The sequence below is a fragment of the Macrobrachium nipponense genome, chromosome 34 (assembly GCF_015104395.2).
Source record: "Macrobrachium nipponense isolate FS-2020 chromosome 34, ASM1510439v2, whole genome shotgun sequence".
NCBI lineage: Eukaryota > Metazoa > Arthropoda > Malacostraca > Decapoda > Palaemonidae > Macrobrachium > Macrobrachium nipponense.
In genome coordinates, this window is record NC_061095.1 from 10509675 (window position 1) to 10531151 (window position 21477).

At 37.7% G+C, this 21477-nt stretch overlaps 1 protein-coding gene across 1 annotated transcript in view; it reads left to right on the forward strand.

Moving 5' to 3' along the window:
- LOC135207901 (uncharacterized) overlaps window positions 1–21477 on the forward strand; it is a 223490-nt gene that overhangs the window by 43549 nt on the left and 158464 nt on the right. The window lies entirely within an intron of this gene.

Genomic DNA, 21477 nt, shown 5'->3' on the forward strand with positions numbered 1-21477 from the left:
TATATAGACCCCCCCCCCCCTAATACTAAAGAGTTTGACATAATAATAGAAAAATTGTTTGATATATGTAGAAATCACAAGGACTGGACTATTCTCCTATCCGGAGACTTTAACTTTCCTTTCGTATACTGGAAAGAACGAATAGGAGATTGTGGTTGTATTTATACATATAAAAAAGAGAGTAATAGTAGTGCAGAGTATAAGAGGCAATTCAAAAAGCTATTAGATATGCTACTAGAATACAACATTCAACAAATAAATCACCTGCCAACAAGAAAGGAAATACTTTATTTAGACCTAGTATTTAAGTGAACGAGTGAATTATATTAAAGAAATAATAGTTTATAATGTGAGTATTTCAGACCATAATGTCATAGAATTAACAGTCCATTCCAAAGCAAGTGAAAACAGAGATAAGCAAGAAATGAAAAAGTGGGAAGGATATGGAAAATACAACTTCTACAATAAAATATAAAATGGTCAGAAGTAAATGAAGAATTAAACAAAGATTGGGATAACATTTTCGTAAGTGGATGATATAAAACAGTTAATACAGAGATATTGTAATAAAATCTTAAGAAGAAATAACCAAGCGGACAGAAAGATTCTTGTTCCAGAAAAACAGAAAGTGGAAAAAAGGTCTTGCAAAAGAAAAAAATGCATGGAAAGTGATCGAACTAAAAAGTAAGATAGAAAATGCAGAACAAAAGAAAAAGAAAAATGGGACTCGGAAGAAAAAACCCTAGTAAATATCAAGCAAAACACCAAACTATTATACTCGTATACGAAAAAGATGAATAAAAGAATAGAAATAAACCTTCTAAGAATTGAAGGGAAATTAACGAATGAAAAAAGGAAATATGCAACATATTGGCAGAACGATATAAGAGAGAATTCACCCCTAGGATTGATAATGAAGATAATGATATAGAAGTAAGGGATGAAAATAGTGAATATTTAGCAGACATAGATATTAATGAAGCTGATATTGTGCAGGCTATTAATGAAATTAAAAATGGAGCTGCAGCAGGGCCTGATGGTGTCCCTGCTATTTTGTTAAAGAAAGTAGTTCATTCTATCGCAAAGCCACTTGCAATATTATTAAGACAAAGTGTAGATACAGGCAAGATTTATGATGAACACAAATTAGCATATATTACCCCTACTTTCAAAAGTTGATCAAGACTAGAGGCAAGTAATTATAGGCCTGTGAGTCTAACATCACATATTGTGAAAGTGTATGAAAGGGTAATGAAGAAAAATATTATGAAACATTTAATAAAAAATAGTTTGTTTAATATAGGACAACATGGTTTCGTACCCGGAAAAAGTACACGAACCCAACTGTTAGTCCACCGTGAGAACATGTACAAAAATATGAAAAGCGGAAATGAAACAGATGTGGTTTATCTAGACTTTGCAAAAGCTTTTGACAAGGTAGATTGTGGCAGAATCACAAGCTGAAACAAGCAACAAAAGCTAGCAAAACAAATCAAACCCCACCCAAAACTTTTAATAATTAATCGCCCCCCCCCACAAAATTCCCCCCCAAAAAAAACCCCCCCCCCCCCACATTAACCTAATCACTCCAGCTGGCAAAATCCACCCTCAGTCACACTTTCTTCTTTACACAACAAATACACGCAGGACAATTGACCTATACAAAAACAAAACAAAAACAAAAACAACACACATGTACTTACCAACTCCAGATATTCCAGGGCTATCCTGTGCTGTCCGCTGGTCGAGGTCAAGAGATACCCTAACCAACCAACAACCAAGAACCACAACAACACAACAACCAAGGGACAAAATAACAACTAACAATTCAACAAAAACCAAGGAACAACAACCAAACCTCACCACACATACAACAAAAACTCAGCAACACAACAAACCACAAAAAAAAGACCACTGCACAACCAACCACCAACACAAAAACAACACAAATAAAAGCAACTCACCCCCACCAACTACACTAAGAAATCACAGCAACAAAGACAACAGGACAGGCACAACAACTCTAAGCAAACAACATCAACTTAACAACAAAAGAAAACAAATCAACAAAACACAACTCAAACAAATCTCAATGCCTTCACCAGACTGCTAACACTACTATCTCTCACAGCTTCTGACTAAAGACTCACTGAAAACTCTCACTCAAAACACAGATCTCTTAACAGCAAACAGCCCAGAATCTATCAACAACCAATTCAGTCATTAACCATCCATACAGCAATTACACACACTCTCTCTCTCTCTCTCTCTCTCTCTCTCTCTCTCTCTCTCTCTCTCTCTCTCTCTCTCTCTCTCTCACACACAGACGTTGTCAAATGGAACTTCATAACTCCTCCATAAGATCATAATATGTTAGAGAAGAAAATTAGAAAACATAATATAGTGGATAAAGTAGGAAGATGGTTAAAAGAATTTTTACACAACAGAAAACAGATAGTTATTGCAAACGATGAGAAATCGGACAAAGCTAAGGTAATATCCGGTGTGCCACAAGGTACGGTGTTAGCTGCATTACTGTTTGTTATTATGATTGCAGACATAGACAGTAATGTTAAGGACTTGGTAGTGAGTAGTTTCGCCGATGACACGAGAATAAGTAGAGAAATTACTTGTGATGAAGATATGAACGCACTACAAAGAGACCTTAACAAAGTACGTATATGATTGGGCAGAGGTAAATAGGATGGTATTTAACTCTGATAAATTTGAATCAATAAATTATGGAGACAGAGAAGGAAAGCTATATGCATATAGGGGACCTAATAATGAGACAATCACAAATAAGGAAGCAGTTAAAGATCTTGGTGTGATGATGAATAGGAACATGTTATGCAATGATCAAATAGCAATTTGTTCATGAAACTTACCTGTCAGATATATATATAGCTGTATTTTCTGAAGTCCGACAGAATTTTAAAAACTTCCGACACACACAGTGGTCGGCCAGGTGGTTAGTACCCATTCCCGCCGCTGGGAGGCGGGTATCAGGAACCATTCCCATTTTCTATTCATCAATTTTTCGTCGCTGGTGCTGAAAAACACCTGTTTTCAGTACCTCCGTCTTAGGATTTTGGAAACTTCATTGCGCTAAGTATCCTAATTGTCTTTTGATTTATTTACTTGGATTTGTGGGATTTGTGGCTAGGCATACGCTATCTTAAATTGATTTGAATTTGATTCATTTTTGCATAAAATATCTGAATCTAGTTAGGCTAGTTTCAGACGGGGTTGTCTGCAAAGATAGGGTGTGGCTACCGAAAGCTTCGGTAGATCCGGCACAATTGGTATGTACGAGGGTATGGGTCTTGCTTCTTTGTTTGAGATTTGTCATGTAAGGAGTGTGAGACTTTGTCTATTCCGTAAGGAAGACGTATGATTCGTATGTACGCAATTAATCAGTAAACATGTCTAATTCCGTAAGGAAGACGTATGATTCGTATGTACGCAATTAATCAGTAACAAAAGTCAGGGTAGTGAACCTGCTAACCTTCCTGTAGCTTTTCATTTTTTGCCTAACCTGTAGTATGGCCTACGGGCTATGAATATGTCTACGAGAGGTGCTCGCTCTCCTTCATTGCTGTGAAGTGCTACTTCTGTAATTGTTACTCCTAACCCTGCAGTGTTGCCTTCGGGCCCTAAGCAGTGTCTGTAGAGGAATTACCCTTTCTCTGATACTCTTTCGATTCGTATCTTAGAATCGAAAGTGCTTGCTTTAGAGAGTAAAAGTGAAGTGCAGTGATACCCCTTGTGTAGTGGAGGGTGCGTCAGATCGGCCTCGTTTCGCCTCTAGGCCGGGACCTCTGCTTGACTCCCAGGACCCGGGGAGGGAGCATGTCGAAAGCCTAAGGAGGGTTACAAGGAACCCCCACCGATCTGGCGGGCCTTCGGCAGTTTCTGATGAAAATCCCCAGACTGCCAAAGTGCGTGCGCGTGCACGAATCCTGAAAGATTGCTTCTCGTCCTCCGAAGCGTCCTCCCATGCAGGGTTGGAGCTTTCGGAAGGACTCGCGCCCTCTAAATAGAAGCTTTATAGAAGAGGACGCTTCACGTCCTCTCTCTCTCTCTCGTTATGCGTTTCAGTGAGAAGTAAGAAGGCGAACGTCGCCTGAACTCGTGTCCGTCTTTCCACCGAGAAATACGTAAAAGAAGTCATAGTAGTAGGAAGCTTTTGAGAGCGGACGCCGCCCGGGACGCTCGGATGGACTCCAGGCGCGCGCGGGTGCACGCCAAGTGCGCGCCAGTGGACGCCGAGCGCGCTCCAGTGGACGCCGAGCGCGCGCCAGTGGACGCCGAGCGTGCACCAGCGCACGCCAGGTGTGTCGCCTGCTGAACGTTTCTGTTGAACTCTTCAAGCTCTTGTTTCAGATATGGGCCTAAAGAATGTTACCTCTACCTCCGGTGATACCTTCTACCTCACCTGCAAAGAATGTGAAGTAGGCAGTGCTTCGGAGGAAGTTTAAAGTGAACAGACAACTTCTTCTTCGAAACCCAGCAAGACATCGGGTTTCGTGAATTCAAGAGGTCTCTGTCAATTAATATTGCTTTTCGCATAGGTGGATGGAGTTAAGGAAAGCTCAAGGGAAGATCTCGTTTGCTCTACCGCAACCTTTGCCATTCGGCCAACCTAAATTTAAGTTGCCACTACCGCAGTCAAGACTTGGCGATAAGGCAGTTACGGGTTATGTAAGGCTCGATGTCCTGCACGTCAGGACTCTCGGCAACGTTCAGTGGGATTCTTGCAAAGGCCACTATCAAAAGGACGCTCTTCAGGAAAGCGCAAGACAGGACTTCCTTTGCCATACTGCCAATAAATTTTAAGCTTTAGCAGGCATTAGTTGTGATACGGGAGAGGAAGCTGGTTGGAGAGTTTCTTCCTCTTCCCAGGTATAATTTTTGCAAGCTTTTTAGCCCATCTGAAAGGGTTTTTCAGATGATAGCTTTGTTAGTTTCTAGTCGGGACTACGCTGCCGAATTGAGCATCGTCGTTCTACCTGCCGTAAGCCCAGTCTCTTAACAGGATTCTTGCCCCTTCCTCGTTTGAGACGGAATCGAAAAAATTAAATGCTTGACTCCCTGGATTACGTTTTTTGTCAATTCAGTGACTTTCCCCATTGACAATATACTTCGTTTTGTCAAGTAAGTTTGGGTATCCCCTCATTGATATTCTTCTTTGTCCCGTAAATGGGTTAGTTCTCATTGACAAACATCTCATTAACTTGATATTGCGTAAGCGAATAAGCTCTTATTGACAAGATTCGGAAGAGCTCTCATTCGTCATTCGCAGACTCGTACAAGAAATAGACTTGTAGACTACGTCAATGAACGCTTATGTCCAGTAACATAAGAAGCTTGAGCTGACTGCTTCGATTCTCTTAAGTTTTGTTCATGAAACTTGCCTGTCAGATATGTATGTAGCTGTATTTCCGAATTCAAGCTATATATATGTCTGCCAGGTAAGTATGAACAAACTTTATTGTGATATAATTTCATATTTTGCCTTGCATTATTTTACTTCTGGTTGGTTCAAGTCATATACGCTTGCTGTAGTTACCTCTTCGGATGGCAACCGAGAGGTCTATTGTCTATTTTAAGGACATTTAATCGTTACTCCCTGCAGCCTTCCAGGAGTTTCCGATTTATCTTTTACCGTTGTATGGTAGTGTTCTGGACGACACAAACGCATCTATATATTTAGCGTTTTCTGTTTCGCTTAAATATACCAGCTTGAGAGTCTTTCGGCTCAAAAAATAACGGACCTATTTCTTCGTAGAAATAGGGTAGCTGGCAACCCAGACATAAAGTTAAGAGACGACGTTCGTAAGTGCTGCTGGCTGCTGCTGTTACGCTGTGTCTGTCTTCCAGTCCAACCGAGCCAGTAACAGATCGGGCGCTCCTGTCATGCGCCGTAGGTCAGTCTCTCTCTCCTGCGGGAAATTGACTGACTAACCGTATCTCTGTGCTGGCGGTTAGTCTCTCCTGCGGGATTTGACTGACTAACTGTAACTCTGCCCTACAATCACGGACTTTAGCCTAAGATTGAGGGGATTTCTTACGTGAATGAATAAACGTTTGCATTCGTTTTGCCTTACTATGTTCAACAGAGTTATCTCTTAATCCTTTCGGTGCTCGTTACCGCCACGGTATAGAACTACGAGTCTACCGCAACATTGCACTTTTATATGCTCTCCTGCTTAGGCAAAGCGCAGCCTTATTAGGGAAGTAAGCATACTCGGGGAGGGAATGGATGAGCTTGCTGGGGACCATTTCCTTCCTGAAGAAGTTTGTTTCCCCGAATAGACTGCAATTCAGACCACAGTTTTTTCCTACCGGAAACTGAAATATTATTCAAGATCTAGGAATGATTCTGAACATCTCTCAGTGCGTTTATCACCTGAGGTGATAGAAAGAAGGTGCCGGACATCTGGATAGGGTTTCAGATGTCCTGGATCTTAATCTGAAAGAAGTAAAAGCGATTCGGTAGTCCCTCCAGTCCTCGTAACGAGTTTTGGGAACCAGTGGTCCAGATCAACTCTGATATTCCACAGCTCTCTCATATCTTAAGAAGTATCTTCTCTCGGTCCCTGTTCGAGTTTACGAGAAAGCCTATTATAAACCAACAGGCGTAGAATGTAACGATCCTCTAGAGTTCGTTACCGGATTGCGAAAGTCCGTACGAATCGTCTCGATCGACGGCAGCAACTATTGACTTCCGAGTGGAATCTTTCTTTAGAAGAAAGTTGAGAGTTGTGGAGACTTTAGGGACGCCCTTTCATTCTTCTCTTCGATATGTTGAGGACGAAGAGGCTTCTTCTTCTCTGCTCCCTTATTCTCGATCCGGGATCGGTACCATTAAACGACCATCCTATGATATTGAAACGGGGAGGATGGATATTTAGTCTCTTTTCCCCTTTTTTCAATCGCTTAGGAAATGTAATAAGAGGATTATGACGTCACAGGGAGCGACAATGACGCTGATACCCCATGTTGCCTTCAGGATCCTGGATTCACAGAGGTCACATACTTCCTAGTTCACTTTCCAAGGACCTTTTCCGAGAGAGTCGGTCTACTCTAACTCGAAAGGTACCTATAACCTCTCCGCTCTGAGTCTTGACTACGTTCAGGCTATCGAGATGTTGACAGGAATAAGATTACCGTCTTCCATTTCCGTCTGAAGAATGGGATAAGCTGGCAGTCACAACTATTAAAGAATACGCAAATATGTTGTTGGACGGCCTTTGGGTGGGCTCAGAGATTTTGCGTCTGTCAAACAACAAAGCCCTTCACGATCTTTGAATTCTGTGGAATCTCGAACCTCGCTCACCATCTACTTTTTTGTCTCACCTGTTTTCTCGGAGTCAGACACTCTGCGAGATCAGGCGACTATAGTAGCCCTGAGTTTCTTGTTGACGAAGTCGGTTGCGTTTATACACCCCCGATGATCGTGTAACATGAGACCAGGTTGGACTGTCAGGCATTCTTCCTTCGGGACTGAATCGCCTTTTTGCTCCTCGCTCCTTTCTCCTGGCACCAGAAGCTCGAGTCAGGAGTTGATTCGCTGACGACGTTGGGTTGCGTTGATACACCCCCAAGGTTTGCTTAGATTGAATCGCCCAGGCAGTCCAGACACTCATCCTTCAGCGAAGAATAGTGCCTTAGGTCTTCATGGTACAGCCTTGCTGTCCTTGATTCGTCTGACTGGTCAACTGGTCGGTCACCTGACTTTAGTACAGACGAACTGACTGTGCATGTCCAGATCGAAGCTTTCAATATGGAACTTAGACGTAGTTTGAAGTTCTTGATGTCAAAGCATTCGAACCTCTCCTACCTGTTAAACTTCTTGCATGTGATCAGGAAGGCCTTCTTCTAACCACCCTAGATACGACAAAAGAGGGTTAGTGAGATTTTAAGCCATCGTCACAAGTTTTGGCTTTAGAGAACACGGCGGTGTGCTCTCTAACCCTTCCGTTGTGGCCTAAGATGGTAAACCCGTTTTGTCCTTGGGCCAGGAGCTTGGAAGCAAGGATGGCACAAGTTAGTGGGCAGGAGCCAGAGAGAGTCCTGTGCCCTGTCGGGTCTCTCAAGTTTTATCTACTTAAAACTCAAGAAAGTCGAAGTCAATCGGGCAATCTGCAGTGTTCCGAAAAAAGACCAGACTTGCCCATATCGAAGAACAGCCTGGCTTTAGTGTTAAGGAGTTCTTTCAAAAAATGCTCCTTCATTGTGTTTGCACAAAGATTTGAAATCTTTTATCTCCATGCTCACGAGGTAGGGCGCGGCCTCGGAAGCATTTCAACAGAGCATGGCACTCAGCAACATCCTGAGTACCATGTTTTTAGCGAAGCAACTCTGTTCACTTCACACTCCCTGCGAGATGTGAAGATGGCATATGAGATCTGCTGCTCGCTAGGGCCATACGTGTCTGCAGACACAATCTTGGGGGCAAGAAGTACCACTCATCCTATCCTGTTGAGTCGCCGACAACGGCGACTTCTTAACTCTTAAGCCTTAGTTAACACACCTTAACTTTGGCTAGGTTGGTCAGGTGGTGATATATATATTTATATATATATATTTATTTTACTTCTTAGCCCTCATGGTATGGTCAATATGGTCTAGTCACGTCGTGGTCTCGCCCCTGCTGACAGATCATCTGGAGTGCACCAGCTATATAGGTCTCTACCTCGCTGGCAACTCTAGTAGCACAAGCAGACTTACGTGGCAGTAACCACGAAGCCAGCTATGCTAACAGGTGGAACCAAGATGTAAATCATCTGCATGCATTTGTTTCCCAAAATCCTTCTATTCTGTCCCTTCCCACCTCCAAAGGTGGGATTCAGCTATATATATATCTGACAGGTAAGTTTCATGAACAAAATGATATTGTTATGATACAATAAAGTTTGTTCATACTTACCTGGCAGATATATATAATCAAGTACCCACCCACCTCCCCTCAGGGGACAGTGGAAATAAAAATATGAATAGAAAATGTGAATGGTTCCTGATACCCGCCTTCCCAGCGGCGGGAATGGGTACTAACCACCTGGCCGACCACTGCGTGTGTCGGAAGTTTTTAAAATTCTGTCGGACTTCAGAAAATACAGCTATATATATATCTGCCAGGTAAGTATGAACAAACTTTATTGTATCATAACAATATCATTTCTATTGGCAACATGTGAAGCAAAAATGGGAATGTTGTTACGGCACTTCAAAACAAGAAAAGCTGAACACATGATTGTGCTTTATAAAACATATGTTCGTAGTCCACTGGAATATTGCAATATGATATGGTACCCACACTATCAAAAGGATATTGCACAAATAGAGAGTGTACAAAGGTCCTTTACAGCTAGAATAGAAGAAGTTAAAATTATATTGTCTAGAAAGGAGAAGAGAACGCTACATGATAATTCAGGCATGGAAATAGATAGAAGGAATAGCCGAAAACATAATGGCGCTAAAAATATCAGAAAGCGCAAGCAGAGGTAGATTAACCCCTTCGCCACCGGCCTGCTGCATCGCTGCAAATGCTTGCATACCGCATGAGACCCCCTGTCGACCGGGAGTATCAAAGAAAAAAAAATGCATCACGTAAGCAGGTTAAATCTGGTGTGTAAGCAGGAATCCCATTGTCACCCTCCGTGAATCAGGGGGGGCTGGGTCTGGGCGCAAGTCACCAGATGGATCAGTTATGAACCGCCAGCCTTCATTGACAAGAGGTTCAATGTCTTCCAAACACTCGTTGTCACTGTCAACCATGTCGGAATAAAAGGAAACGAAGAAGCTGATAAAGCAGCCAAGGAGGCAGTCCACATGATGAGATCAAGTATAAACATCCCTATTAGTGACTATATACCTCATTTAAAAACAATCATTGTAAAGAAATGGCAAAATATATGGAGAGAGGAATCAGAAAGTAATAAACTAAAACAAATAAAACCTGATGTTAAGAAATGGAGCTCCATATATCAGAGAGAGAGACACACACAAGTAATCCTGACACGTCTACGTATAGGCCACACTCGTCTGACACATGGGCACTTGATGAGCAGCCCACGTGACCCTGCTCCAGAGTGCCCACAGTGCAAGGTGTTGATAACTGTCGGACACGTGTTGTGTGAGTGCCCAAGTTATGACCAGCAGAGGCTATCAACCTTTGGTAATAAAAGAATAAAAGAAATTTGTCAGAATCTTTCTCATTTTCAGTGTTCCCGTTTTAACGTTTCTAAAGAAATCTGATTTAATTAATAAAATATAATAACCATACAAAAACCTCAGAGTAATTAATGAATTTTAGATCAAATTTTTAAGATTTTATTGACCTGTTATAATTTTAATACATCTTTTTAATAAGTATGTATGGAACGTGAGTAAATGTATTTATTGAGTGTTTGAGTTCTAGTATGAAAGTCTGTGCCCCTGTGCAGTTTTATAATTTATTTTTTATTATACTTCATGACCTATTTGGTACCGGTTTCCTGGCCTTTGGCCTAGACCAGGCATTTTATCTAATCCTTCGGGCCAGCCCTATGAGAGCTGAAAGTCAGCTCAGTGGTCTGTTTAAACTATTTTTTGTAATAAAAATAATAATATCACTATAATCATCATCTGATAGATTTGGCAGGTACTCAGACCCTGACTCTGAAACACTATCATCTGACATGATACGGAAAAAAAATATAATATAACTGTAATCAAAAGGAAAAAAGGTTTTTAGAATTCAAATCTACATGGTTTACGGACAAAATCGTGATCATCCTTCTCAGATAAAAGCCTGCAGGTGCATGGCATGTGTTGGTTGTAGTTTGTTGTTGGAGTATTAAGCTGGCTTTATGCCAGCACAGGCTTTAGCTAATGAGCAGCCCGTAGGTCATTTGAATTATTTTTAGGTGCATTGGTGATTTAAGGATATGAGGCGAGCTTTTTTTATTTATGATCTCTATGGAATATGCGGTGGAATGTTATGGATTCAAAGGTGATAGGAAGGGTGAATAGGATAGGTTACAAACCCCTTTAAACTCTAAGGTTCCCATTAGTAGAAGATCAATAGTAGCGAGTCCTGGCGAGTCAGAGATGGCCAGTAAGGAAATAGAAAAATTTATCGTCGTAGAAAAACGGAAAAATGTACACAACTCTATTGAGTTCAAGTACCATATTTCACTTTACGATAATAGAAAAAAGCGCTGATCGTTAGCAATAGAGTATCGACGAGAGAAAAACGAAATATTATCAGTTTTAGAAATACCAAAACAAAAGTAAACAACAGCTTAAGCGGTAGTTAGAGTGACAGTTGAAATATTCGGTCGTTAGACGTGAGGTGGCCGAAAAACGGAGGGGAAAGGAGGATTGTTTAGTAGTAGAAAAAGCAGTTAATGCTACAAACGGCACTCTCGTGAAACGGCGGCATTTATTCCTGGGTTTTGAATCTGTGCTTTTCTGTGAGGAGATCATCTTGCAGACTGATCTCTAGGTCCAACAGTTCGTGGACGAGCTCAGAGAACAGTTGATGATCATTGCTATTGTCATTATTGTAGATGGCTCTATGTAAAAATGAAATAGACTCCTCGTAGGTCAGCAGGAACTTTCTGGTTTGGTATTGTCCTACGAGGATGTAGTCACTTCCAACGTTCACGGTTCTGAGTTCTGGTCTGTAGGTCTGAGTTTGGTTATTCATCTTAGCTATGAACTCCTCTGTTTGTGTTCCTGCTTCTTTAAACAAAAACGGGAGCTACAGCCGGTGTCTCTGTCTGCATCTCTTCTTCAACTGCGTCTTCTTCTGTCTGAGTTCCTGCTTTGGGACGAGCAGGAGTCGATGTCGTCGGCGATGCAATCTTTCGGGGGGTGACCTGAGGGGTTGGGGTTGGGGGAATATCCGTAGGGGGAGGAGGTAGAGGGGCGGGAATTTGGCGGTAAGGGAGAAGGTGAGGGGTGGGCTGGGGATGTGTAGTGCCGGGATTGAGGAGGTTGGGAGGAAGGTTGAGTGGTTTGTGGTGCAGGAGGTAGGTTCGCTCTTGGATCGAACCTGGGGTTGCTTGAAGGTTTCCTGGGCGGTGATGGTTGCCGAGGCCTTGCAGGTGGAGGAGGGATGCCCTTCGCCTTCCAAATCCTCTGCAGTCTGACTGGACATCCCTTAAACCAAGCATGATGTTGCTGGCTGCAGTTAGGGCCTTGCAATTACTGAACTACCAACCCAAGTAAGGCTAAGCCAGCATAAATATTCTGTAAAAACTGGGCAAAAATCTAATGCAATATTCATTCATTTAAGTGAAAACAACCACCGAATAAATTGGGTTGGTAGTTCAGTAATGCAAGGTCAAGAGATGTCTTATCACGAAATCTTTTAGAATCTGCTTTAATACAACTTACTTTTCATTGTAATTTCAATGTTAGTCGTGGCCTTTTTCATTTAGACCCTTGTATCTGTAATATGTTTAAGAATGACCTCAAAGATATAATTACTGACTTAAAATAAAAATCAGTTGCCTTAGAGTTATTATTTTTGTTGTAATGTATGTCTGACATGTATTGTGAATATGGTTTTGTTTACCAAGTTCTGAATAGCTGTCACCTATAATCCTTTAATTGTCTTGTCCTTGTATCTGAGATGATTGTCTTAAACCTTTAATTGCACCCATTGTTTATGCTTGTTTGGGAAGGTTTCTCATCTTCCAGGTGTGTCGGATTCTAGGTACTAATCACTTTATAATCCCTATCTGTCAGTTATACAAATTACTGAACTACCAACCCAGTAAGGCTAAGCCAGCATAAATATTTCTGTAAAAACTGGGCAAAAATCTAATGCAATATTCATTCATTTAAGTGAAAACAACCACCGAATAAATTGGGTTGGTAGTTCAGTAATTGCAAGGTCAAGAGATGTCTTATCACGAAATCTTTTTAGAATCGCTTTAATACAACTTACTTTTCATTATAATTTCAATGTTAGTCGTGGCCTTTTTCATTTAGACCCTTTTATCTGTAACATGTTTAAGAATGACCTCAAAGATATAATTACTGACTTAAATAAAAATCAGTTGCCTTAGAGTTATTATTTTTGTTGTAATGTATGTCTGACATGTATTGTGAATATGGTTTTGTTTACCAAGTTCTGAATAGCTGTCACCTATAATCCTTTAATTGTCTGGACCTTGTATCTGAGATGATTGTCTTAAACCTTTAATTGCACCCATTGTTTATGCTTGTTTGGGAAGGTTTCTCATCTTCCAGGTGTGTCGGATTCTAGGTACTAATCACTTTATAATCCCTATCTGTCAGTTATACAAATTTTCTTGTATTGTTCCTTTTCCCGTTTAACGTCGAAAGATATTGCAGATCCTCCTTCGTTTATTTTTCCTTTGTGGCATATATATATATATAATATATATATATATATATATATATATATATATATATCTATATATATATATATATATATATATATATATATAGATATATATATATATATAGTATATATATAATATATATGTATATATTCATATATATATATATATATATATATATATATATATATATATATATATATATATATATATATAGATATATATATATCTATATATATATATATATATATATATATATTATATATATATATTATATATATATATATATAATATATATATATATTATATATATATATTTATATATATAATATCTATATATATATATATATATATATATATTTATATATATATATATATATATATATATATATATATATAAAAAAAATATATAAAAAAATATATATACATGCAGTCCCCGCCCCGGGTTACAACGGGGGTTCCGTTCTTAAGACGCGTCGTAACCCGAAAATCGTCGTAAGCCGGAACGACGTTCTTGAAAACATGTCCACAGGGAAAATTTCACTAATTTGCAATTTTTCTTAGGGCTGTATCTCTAAAATTATCACTAATTTACTTTTTCATGTGCAACACTGTGTATTCAAACAAATGACTGTATATTTTCATTAAAATACAAGAGAGAGAGAGAGAGAGGAGAGAGAGAGGAGAGAGAGAGAGAGAGAGAGAGAGATTACATAAAAACCATTAAATTCGTTGACCATTGTATGGCATTGTTAAGCTCCGAGTGTCAATGGACAGAAAAAAAGATGAAGGGGAAGAATTTTCTTTTGAAATTAGTTATTGTATTATTACTACTTCTATTATTATTGATTTTTATTATTATTATTATATTATTATTATTATTATTATTTGAAAATATAATAAACGTGCATCTACCATAAAAATTTCTCTCCATCTCAGTAAGAAAGAGGAATTATCCTTACCAGTGAAATGGAAAGGTCTTTTCATCTCTTAAAATACGACCATTATGAATTTTGTAATTAAAGTTTTGTTTTATTATTATTAATTATTATTATTATTATTATTATTATTATTATTATTATTATTATTAAATAACTGAAATTATCAATAAACATTTTACATATAGTACCATAAAAATTCTTTCATCTCGGTAAAAGAAAGAGAGAGAGAGAGAGAGAGAGAGAGAGAGGAGTGTATATCTCTCTCTGTTCTCTCAAAAAATACTTATAAACGCTTCCAGCGAAAGAGAGGGAGGGAGTTACCACTATGACACATTGATTATCTTGTGTGGCAAAAGAGAGAGAGAGAGAGAGAGGTTAACCTTAATTAAAAAGTGACATGGATAGATTAGTACGTATTGTATTTCTTTAAAAAAAAAATATTGTTACTATCACATATGAATTTTGTAATTACAGTTATTATTATTATTATTATTATTATTATTATTATTATTATATTATATTGTTTGAAAGTATTAAAAACAAATAGTACAAGTACATAAAAAATCTCGAGTCTCAGTAAATGAGAGAGAAGAGAGAGAGAGAGAGAGAGAGAGAGAGAGAGAGAGAGAGAGAGAGAGAGAAATCAGGGGACGTGATTGCAACACTGCAGCTCTTCCCCCTCCTGGCTGTCACAGAACTTGATATATCTGACAGTTTTAGTACCTGGATCTCGAGGAAAAGTTACTGAAAGAACAAAGACTGGGATTTCCTTCATTCTTCCATAATTTTTTAAATAATAAGCTAAAGTCTTACTAATTCACTATGGTATTTTCTTAATGAATTGATATTATTGCTGTGTAAATAAATATTATTTTGAAAATAGTAAATCATTTATTTATCATACAAAAAAAAAACATATCTTTGTAGGATAGGATTTGTAGAGAGAGAGAGAGAGAGAGAGAGTAGAGAAGAGAGAGAAGAGAGAGAGAGAGAGAATTATAATTTTTATTATTATGTGATATCATTTCAACTTATTAAAACTTACTAATACAGTATTAATCAAAATTAATATTTGAAAATTAGTAAATCATTTTTGTATTATAAAAAATGTATTTAGTCATGAAAAATAAAACATCAAATACACTAATTAGTTGATTATTTTTGTCGGAAAATACAAAGAGAGAGAGAGAGAGAGAGAGAGAGAGAGAGAGAGAGAGAGAGAGAGAGAGAGAGAGGAGAGAGAGAGAGAGAGAGAAACTATGGTTTTTTATATCCAAGTCTAAGTAGAGTATAAATGGATTCTTTAAGTGAAACATGTTTCAATGATATTTGCTGTTTTGTATTAAAGGATATGTATACTGTTTGAGAATGCGTTCCTTATCCTTGACTATGGTTACATACAGTTTAATAGCGTAAATTAATTTATGCCGCCCTCCGCTCAGAAACTAGTTCTGCGTATGAGGTATCGTTAAAAGGCATAAAAAACCATCGTAACCTTGGAATTTGAGTTGTTTAATCTAACCAGAAAACTAGTTTTGTTAATTATGTATACTGGAAACAAGCAATGATTTTTTCATTATTTGCGCTTTTGGGACTGTTATAAAAACTGCGTATCCCAAAGCTAGTGTATTCATTCGCTCGGAAACTAGTTTCCGCATATGAGGCGTCACTAAAAAATTAAAAAAATACGACATAAAAGTGTCGAAAATCATCATAACCTCAAAATTTTTGTTGTAATCTATCCAAAAACTTTATTTTTATTAATATTTACTGTGCTAAACTATAAAGGATTCTTATCATAGAATGCGTTTTTTAAAAAAAGCGTTGTTTAACTCGGAGCCTCGGAAGCGTCAGCGTTGTAACCTCGGAACAAGCGTCGTAACCCAGGGCGAATTTTTCAATTAATATTTAAGAAAAAGCGTCGTAACCTCGGAACGTCGTAAGCCGGACCCATCGTAACCCGGGGACCGCCTGTATATATATACAGTGGACCCCCGTATTCGCGTTCTCCCGATTCGCGGACTCACACATTCGCGGATTTTCTCTCGGGAACGTTTCCCTGCATTATTCGCGGAAAATTCGCGCATTCGCGGGTATTTTTCTATGATAAATATCCACAAATTCCTGTTTTTTTTTTGATGAATTTCATCATAAAATGCACTTTTTGTGATAAAACTTAAAAAACCATGTAGGAAAATTTGTAGTGGGATTTTCTTGAGTTTTAACTAACAAATAGGCTGTTTTTAGCATTTTTATAGGGGTTCCAAACATTTGCGGGTTCTAACTATTCACGGGGGGGTGGGGTCTGGTACGCATCCCCCGCGAATACGGGGGGTGGGGGGACCCACTGTATATATATATATATATATATATATATATATATATATATATATATATATATATATATATATATATATATATATATATATATTATATATATATATATATATATATATATATATATATTATGAATATATATATATATATATATATATATATATATATATATATATATATATATATATATATATATATATATATATATATATATATATATATATATATATATCTGAATATATATATATATATATATATATATATATATATATATATATATATATATATATATATATATATATATATATATATATATATATATATATATATATATATATATTATGAATATATAACTGAATCACGAAAGTTAGGAACGTGATAAATCCATAAATAAAGATATATGCCACGAAGGAAAAATAAACGAATGAGGATCTTCAAGATCTTTCGACGTTAAATGTCCTTTACTGAGCAGAGACTGACATAGATACGGGAAAAGACAATACAAGAAGATTCGTATAACTGACAGATAGGGATTATAAAGAGATTAGTACCTAGAATCCAACACACCTGGAAGATGAAAATCCTTCCAAACAAGCATAAACAATGGGTGCAATTACAGGTTTTAAGACAATCATCTCAGATACAAGGTCCAGACAATTAAAGGATTATAGTTGAACAGCTATTCAGAACCTGGTAAACAAAACCATATTCACAATACATGACAGACTAAATCATTACAACAAGAATAATAACTCTAAGGCAACTGATTTTTATTTAAGTCAGTAATTATATCTTTGAGGTCATTCTTAAACATGTTACAGAAACAAGGGTCTAATGAAAAAGGCCACGACTAACATTGAAATTACAATGAAAAATAAGTTGTATTAAAGCAGATTCTAAAAGATTTCGTGATAAGACATCTCTTGACCTTGCAATACTGAACTACCATCCCACTTTATTCGGTGGTTGTTTTCACTTAAATGAATGAAAATTGCATTGTATTTTTGCCCAGTTTTTACAGAATATTTATGCTGGCTTAGCCTTACTTCTAGGCCTTTGCTAGACTGTCCGAGATAAAATGAGGGACAATCCATACATGGAATTTTATATATTATGTTGTTGCTTTCTCTAGGGCCATTTTTTATTAACATTCCTTTTAGTGTGTTATTAGGACAAAAACAAGGTTGACATTAAAAGCTTTTAACAATGATTTAACCTAGTTTCAAATCCGTTAAAATAAGGCAAACTGAGAATGTTCTTAGAATTTTCTTTCTGCGTGTTACTTACACTATAAAACTTTTTGCGGGCTTTATTATAAACAAATGTCTAATATATGTGAAGGATAGCATAAATCTTTCCCTATTTTTCTTATGTATCAATTTCTTGATCCAATATTGTGGACTGACAATGCGCAATGCTCGTAAAAACAAATAGAGGAAAAAATTGATATTTTTTATGTGAGATTGGTGGACTGATTTGAAGAAATAGATAGACTAGATAGTAAGATAGATAGATAGCATAGATAGATAGATAGATAGATAGATAGAGAGAGAGAGAGAGAGAGAGAGAGAGAGAGAGAGAGAGAGATATAGATAGATAGATAGATAGATAGATATAGATATAATATATATATATAGATATAGTATAATATATATATATATATATATATATATATATATACTATATATATATATTATATATATATACACATATACTATATATATATATATATATATATATCTATATATATATATCTATATATATACACACATATATATATATATTTCATTGAATAGAATGGCTTTCTCACTGTTAACCAGCTTTTTTTGAAATTGCTTCATATTTTCTAATTATTTTTCTTTTACTTCATTGTTCAGGTTACTAATGGACACATATGGGGTTCTTCCATTTACTCAGTATTTTTACACGCAGACAGCTGTTTCGTCGGTCCTATACGTATTGACGTTTTCAAGCGTACTGATACAAATATGAGCCTACATGCGTTTTGTGACGTCATGAGGACGGAAAGGTAGTACAATTGCCAGATACCTAGTTTTAAGTATTTACAAAATACTATGTGAAACATAAAATAGACAAATAAATAAATATGTTAACAACAGAAATTATATAAAAAAGTTGAAAGTAGTTATTATATACACATTATACATAAATATATATACTAATTACATATATGTTTAATTCACTGAAAGTCAGTGTGCGCTCCTGTCCGCGTGTGGGGGTTTTGTCCCACGCGGTTGAAGGTCTGCCTCCTACACAAGGCAAGGAACGGTTCTGCCTCACGTTGGATGTTAAGGCTGGGGACGTTGCATTGCGATGCTTGACTGCTTCTGATATCAATAAAACGATTGTAGTTGCCTTCCTTGTGTATTATTTTGGTGTTTTGTGAGAAGTTCTTGTAATGATGGTTTTTTTATTGTGGGTATCCACAAGTGCTGATGAATGGCTCCTTGGTTTCTGTGGCCTGCATGCGACGTTTGAGTGTGGTGGTTGTGTGTCCGATATAGCATTTTTGGGGGGCACTGACATTGCTCGTCGCACAGACAAATTTGTATCTATATCAGAGTTTAACCTCTTTCTCCGTCGATGGGGGCCGTACTATTTTTCATTACCAAAGAGGCCGTAAGGTTTGGTTTGCAGTAAATCCTTGCTGTTATTTTGTTTTATGATGGCGCTAGGGGGGTGGTTCCTCTTTCGCAGTATACCAAGGATGGCTTTCCTTTCATCTTCGTGGTGTTTTTTGTGTATGGTCTGATGGTATATCACATATTTCTTTGTCTTTGTCTTGTGTGTTGTTCGTCGGGGTCGGATTATGGAAAGCTTCTAATCTCTTTGACAACTTGCTGGATCATGTCATCTGGATATCGTTGATTTGTGAGCAGCTTTTGTTTGAACTCTGTTGATTTCTTCGTTAGTCGCTTTCCACGTGGAACAGTGTGTTATGGCACGTTTTATGTATGCATTTACCACAGATTCGTTTATATGCATCAGGGCATTCTCCTCTAGCCATTTAAGCATCTTCCAGCGTCTGTCTTTTTAGTGTATACGTTGGTATTGTATTTGTTGTTGTTCTTTTGGGTCAACAAGTACGTCCAAGAAAGGGAGCATCTTCTCATCACTTCTTTCTACCGTAAAATTTAATGTAGAATTTGCTTGGAGTTTATTTACTAATTCTTCTTTATGTCATTGTCTCCCTTGTTGTGATAAAGATATCATCAAATATCTCCTAGATAGATTCTGGGTTTTTGGGAAGGGGGTGTTCTTCAAATGTGACCTCTTCTGTGTGTGCCATGTATGCGTTTGCGAAAAAGAACCCCGAGGGGGAACCCATTGCCACGCCGTCCCTTTTCCTTTTGTCGATATATTTCGCCCCTATGTGAGAGGAATGGGGCTTGGGGCCTTTGTGCATGCTTCCAGCATCTCTTTTAAGATTTTTTCGGGGATCGGTAATGGTGGTTTTCTCAGAGGGCGGTATATCTTGTCCATGATGAATTTGTATTGTTTCATCCACTGGTACGTTATGCATACATAAACGTGCCATAACACTGTTCCACGTGGAAAGCGACTAAGGCGAAAGAAATCAACAGAGGATTCAACAGCTGCTCACAAATAACGGATATCCAGATGACATGATCCCAGCAAGTTGTCAAAAAGAGATTAGAGGCTTCCATAATCCGACACGAGGAACAACACACAAGACAAAGACAAAGAAATAGTTGATATACCAATCAGATAACCATACAACAAAACACCACGAAGATGAAGGAAAGCCATCCTTGGTATACTGCGAAGAGGAACCACCCCCCACCCCCTAGCGCCATATAACAAAATAACAGCAAGGATTTACTAAACGCAAACCAAAAAACCTTACGGCCTTCTTTGGTAATGAAAATAGTACGGCCCCATCGACGGAGAAAGAGGGTTAAATCTGATATAGTATACCAAAAATTTGTCTGTGCTGACGAGCAATGTCAGTCCCCCCGCCCAAAAATGCTTATAATCGGACACACAACCACCACACTCAAAACGTCGCATGCAGGCCCAACAGAAACCAAGGAAGCCATTCATCAGCACTTTGTGGATACCCACAATAAAAACCATCATTACAAGAACTTCTCACAAACACCAAAATAATACACAAGGAGGCAACTACAATCGTTTGATTGATATCAGAAGCAGTCAGCATCGCAATGCAACGTCCAGCCTTAACATCCAACGTAGGCAGACCGTTCCTTGTTCCCTCCGTGTAGGAGGCAGACCTTCAACCGCGTGGGACAAAACCCCCACACAGCGGACAGGAAGTGCACACTGACTTATTTCAGTGAATTAAACATATATGTAATTAGTATATATTTATGTATGAATGTGTATATAATAACTTACTTTCAACTTTAATTTTTTATATATGTTTTTTTTCTGTTAAGATTATATTTATTTATTTGTCTTATTTTATGTTCCACTATAGTCTTTTGTAAATACTTAAAAAAACTAGGTATCTGGCAATTGTACTACCTTTCCGTCCTCATGACGTCACAAAACGCATGTAGGCTCATTATTTGTATCAGTACGCTTGAAAACGTCAATACGTATAGGTGACGAAACAGCTGTCGCGTGTAAAAATACTGGAGAGTAATGGAAGAACCCCATTATGTGTCCATTAGTCAACTGAACAATGAAGTAAAGAAAAATAATTAGAAAAATATATGAAGCAATTTCAAAAAAGCTGGTTAACAGTGGAGAAGCCTATTCTATTCAATGAATGTTGTATCCGTGAGAAAAATTGTGCCCTAGAAGTATTATATATATAGTATATATAT